Source organism: Heterocephalus glaber, unplaced genomic scaffold (assembly GCF_053883595.1).
Source record: "Heterocephalus glaber isolate CG9 unplaced genomic scaffold, H.glaber_assembly_v1.0 deba00001550, whole genome shotgun sequence".
NCBI lineage: Eukaryota > Metazoa > Chordata > Mammalia > Rodentia > Bathyergidae > Heterocephalus > Heterocephalus glaber.
Window position 1 is genome coordinate 7,170,286 of NW_028258343.1, and position 5,424 is coordinate 7,175,709.

Here is a 5,424-nt window from a genome sequence, read left to right on the forward strand (position 1 = left end):
TGCATATCTTAGGGGTCACTTGGAAAGCTGCTCAGAGCGGTGAGTGTGAAGGTGCCCTAGGCAGGTTATGACTCCTGAAATCTTCCGTCCCTAGTGCCTGCCTATGACCCTGCCCTGCATGTGGTCTGATGACTAAAACAACCTCTTAATGGAAAAATGAGGATCAAAAAGGAATAGCAATTTATGAAAATGATGTGGGCACCTCAGAAGACAAGCCAGGTCCCTGGTTAGAAGCTAGCTGCACACCCAGGACATCACCACCATGAGGTTTCATGGGCGAATTCAAGGCACCCACCAGCCTCAGCGTAGGACCTCTGGATGGCTGGTGGTCCTCGTCCTTCACAATTTACTCTTAGCCTCTGACTATCCATCTACCAATTCCCTAAATACCACTTTTCCCCACGGTCCTCAAGCCATCAGTTGCTTTTCCATTCTGCACTCTAGATATTCATTTAATTCTGTTATATATAAGATATTTGCAAAATTATTCATGAATTTATCTTTAAAGGTTTTACATTCACCAAAGGCATTCAGTGGGCAGCTAGTTGTCCCTGTGGGTACGGGAGGCAGTGGTTCTGGAAGCTCTTCTTCTCCCTCTATCCCTTTTCCTGTCAGGCTGACTATATTGTAGTTCTACTAGTGAGTATTTGATTCTAAAATTAAATTTAAAATTAGCAGAACATCAAATACAAAATTGTTGCTAAGCTTAAGAATGTTAAATGTTTTTCTTATACAGGACACTTCTGACTGTTGCCTGAGCATAGAAAACATAAACTTTTTAACAGAAATTTGAAAGAAGAGACTAATAGTGTCCCAAAAGGCAGTAGCAAACTTCTTATCGTTGGACTTCAACACACATTTCTATTCTTAAGGCTCAGGCTAACCCAGGAAATAGTATTAAACCATGATGTTACTCTTTAACATTCGTGTTTATATTAACACATATGTAATTTTATATTATGCTCATGGAAATATTATTTCTTTCACAAATATACTTTAACATAGGCCAAATTATAATGTAGCTTAACATGCAAATATAGCTTACTAAGGAATACTTTGCATAATTACTTTTCAAGTGCAATCAAGAATTTAAGTTAGGTGAGAGCTGACAGTTTGGGAATGCAAAAGATTTGTCTTTCCAGGTTTTAACTAATTAAAACTTGTAATTATTCAATACTTTCCTTCTTTATGCACTTAAAATACACTGTTTAAGTCAATTTCCTATGGAGTAGAGCAGTAAGTGATCATCAGCCACATTCCTCAAATAGAAAACACGTAGTTGTAGAATTTATTGATGCTTTCCTATGTTATGTTTATATTAAAATAGCTGAAATTCCCTAACAGGCATTAAAATTGCTCCAAAGAGTATGCATTCTATTACTACCCTGAACTTAGAAACTATTTCAAATTGAGTGTTTCAATTTTTTAAATGAAAACATTAGAGAACTATAAATTGCTAATGTGAGGATTCCTGCCAGTATAAGTGGTGATAACCTTGTTTTTTCAAAGAAATATTTAGGACAGATGCTACTGGTCAAGGTTAATTGTTTTTGACAAGCATACAAAGATGAGTTGGAGAAGATGAGTGAAAATATGGTAAGGAAATTAATTATGTTTTAGAATAACATTGATCTATAGGTTAAGAGATCACAAAGTGATCCACTACTAGGAAGAAAATTAAAGTATTCTCAGATATCCATTAATCTATATTGTAATTTTAATATAACCTGTATCTCATAACTATGATTTTATTGATCTGATTCTAAACCGTAAAATTATAGATTTTTTCTTTAATTCCATTTGACCCTCATTACTATGAAGTTGATGAGCAAAATATGTCTATATGCATGAAATATTGCCCCTTTAGAGTTGGCAGAATGAAAACAATTACTGCAGTAACTATGTTGACTTGAATATATTTTAGAAGTGAAAGAAACAGGTCTTTTAACTAAAGGAAGCCATAATTGTCATTAATTAGTCCTATTGTTAGCAGAGGCTACAGAAAATAAGAATAGTTTCTCATTTATGAAAGAGGCTTCATAGCGTCAAGCTTATTAGTGGAACAGTTGTAAATAAAATTTGAATGTGCCTTTTGTTCTAACTTGATGAATTTTGCTATTCTTCCATTGAAATTGTCCTTTACCTGATCTGCTAGAGAGTTTAAAAAGAATTGGAACAAAGTCAATAAGTTGCAAAAGTCAAATGAATCATGGTAAATATCAGGTTGTACTGAGATGTAGATTGTCTAATTCCAATTGTTTATAGGGTTCAAGAATGCATTTTTTTTTTGTGCTCGCTTCGGCAGCACATATACTAAAATTAGAACGATACAGAGAAGATTAGCATCGCCCCTGCACAAGGATGACATGCAAATTCATGAAGCATTCCATATTTTTTTCAAAACTAAATTTTGTGGTTTAAACTGGATTGTATCTTATATTTAAAATAAATGTTTCAAAAATTGAAAAAAAAGAATGCACAGTTTTAATGACAGTGATTGAAAAATTAGGGGAAAATGTTATGCTATAATAAATGTACATATATCTTATTTTAGGAAAGACATAAAACTTTCCTTAACTTATCATTACAAAATTATGTTACCTTTTTAAAGGGAAAGTTCTATTTATGTCATTGTAATTTGTGAAGAAATTATTTTCTTTCATACTATGGCTTATATGAAGACGTCCCCCTAAACAGTGATGGCAAACTTTTTACAGACGAGCACCCAAACTGGAACCCCAAACCCACTTATTTACACCATAGGCCCGATACTGCAATTAAACTTGAATATTGAGGTTTTAGTTTAGAAAAAAAAAAAACAACTCAGGGCTTAACATTTTTTGTCTTAAAAGAAAACAGACAACACAAATACTGTAGGCTCCTCACCACTACCCTAAAGCCTGATATGCTCCTAGGTGGGGCTTTTGAGAGTGACTAACCCATAGACATGATGCTGGATCAGTCCACTGATAGGTTTAGCATAATTCTGGGAGTGGATGATGGATTTACTGAAGAGGGAAGACCCCACCACCACCACCTGGGCTGTGAGTGGCAACAACTACTAGGCTTGTAGCATGGGTGGAATGCTTCCTGTTCTGCCATACCAGGGACTATTTCTCTGCTCTGTTCTGCTTCCTGCCTGCCATACCAGGGACTGTTTCTCTTCTGCCATGCTCTTCTGCGATGCCACCCTCTCTTGGACCCAGCTGGTTACAGACTGAAACCACCAAAAACTGTGAGCTGAAATAAAGCTTTCCTTCTTTAAGTTGTGGGTGTCAGGTATTTTGTCCCAGCAATGAGAAAGTAACTATGACAGGTATTAAACCTATAGGTTTAGGAGGAATTAAGAAAGATGGCTTTTACTCTTTAGAGATTTGTATCCTATTAGAATGGAAAATGGTAGAAATTAACAATTAAAATTACATATAAATAATTTATGAAAAACTTATAGATAATTATGTTAGAGTAAAAAAGAGACCTAACAGGGCTGGGGATTTAGCTCAGTGGCTCTGTGCCTGCCTGGCAAGCACCAAGTCCTGGGTTCCATTCCCCATACCAAAAAAAAAAAAAAAAAAAAAAAAAAGAAAGAGACCTAACAAGTAAAATTCAGAATTTGAAATCATGAAGGATTTCAAATTATGAGTCTAAATGGTAGCATGAAAAATATTTTTTGTGAGTAATTTTTATTCAACTTTGGCATCTCAAACTTCTGTGCTGTCCCACAATTTTCCTAAGCACATCACAGAGTATAATCAATACAATTCTCCTATATTATCTATGTTTCACTTAGATGAGTGAATGTAGTTTGATAAAAGTCTTTCCTTTGCTAATTCAGCTGATAAGTATCCACATATTTCAGCTGCACAATTATCAAAGGATGGGGATTTTACTGGAGGAGCCTGTATATATAAAATTCATGTAGGAAAGCATATATGAGATTAACACAATTATGAATATGTTCAGATTAAAGTGCTAAAGCACACATTCAAAAAAGGAAAGATAGGGAACACATTTCTAAGCATGCTGAGTTCAAAGCTATAGATCACATGGCCAAAAAAGAAAAATGGTGGACAAGAATACTTCAGAGCATGCTCAGTTTAGTATTATCATGAACTAAATTTATTCTAGGTTGTTGAAAGAATAAGTTGGAGTGACTCAGACCTTAGCTGGTTCCTAGTAAGTTTCTACAAAGAGGTGTATCTGAAACAAAAGGAAGAACAACTTTGAAGGTGCATTTTTAGTCTTTTAAAAGGGACAGCAGCTGTCTCCACTTTAAGTCTAGAAATCTGTGCCTTAAAGGGGCTGACCTCATTAATGGTTAACAATAGAGGTTGAGAAAGACTTTTAAAGTAGAAAGAAAATAGGATAAGAGACACATGCAGATAATTGAAGTAGTTGGAAGTCTAGCTCAACAACAACATATTGGTTAAACCAGATTTAAGTAGCTACTATTAAAAGCATACAAAGATTCTCCTTCATTTATCAAGTAAGTCATGGAAATCTACATTTATAGTTACACTTCAAATATTTAAACTTGTAATAATAGACATCTGGGGAACACAACAATTGACATACACATTTCATGGGGATTTGTCTACATTCCTTTAAAATACTGAAAATCTAAATGAAAATACAAACTTGAAACATGGCTTAAAAATGGACAGAACAAGCAAGTAAAATTATTGTCAAGAAGTATTATTAATTTGCACTTTTCTTTTAACTAGGAAGTGTTATACTTAAAGCAGAAGCATATTTTTTCATATCTTAGTATACATCGACATTATATAATTAAGTGCCAGGCAATTCAAGTTGAGTAAAGAATTATGACCCTCATATTTATGTGAGAGCAGATAGGTGTGGATAATCAAATTTGCAACTGAGGAAAAAAAGCCACCTACCATATTTGGAGAAAGAGTAACATCTACATATACATATGCAACTTTAAGGAAAACTGTAATACAAATGAGACAAGTTTTAGCTGAAGTACAGATAAAAGAAGAAGGTGAGATTTTTAAGAAACAAATGCTTGTTGCCCTCAGAAATGTTCAAAGCTTATGACAACTTCAAAACAAACATGTATGGAAGACAATATAAAGGCAAAAAAATAATTTTTTCACTTAGCAAATATTTTTTCATATTTATTTGAAAATACATTAGATAAATAGGTAAATATAAAATCACTGTGTATTTTTAATTTGTTAAATGAATTCTCTTGTCATTTTGCATCTAATTTAAAGAAAATTCATTTTTTTCATATGTGTGCTGATTTTTTAAAATTAATTTTATTAGTATGTTTTAGATATACATAATGATCACGTTTATCATAAGGAATTTATATCTGCACATAATATATCTTGATTCTTCTTTTTTCTCCGATCACCTCTCCTCCCCTCAACCTCTCTTCACCTCATTTACAAAAGTTTT

General features: G+C 33.6%; 1 non-coding gene across 1 annotated transcript; it reads left to right on the forward strand.

Moving 5' to 3' along the window:
• Positions 1 to 2,289: 2,289 nt before the first annotated feature.
• Positions 2,290 to 2,396, forward strand: LOC147824222 (U6 spliceosomal RNA). The gene has a single exon (XR_015442655.1). It is a non-coding gene; the product is annotated as a U6 spliceosomal RNA (small nuclear RNA).
• The last annotated feature ends 3,028 nt before the right edge of the window (positions 2,397 to 5,424 follow it).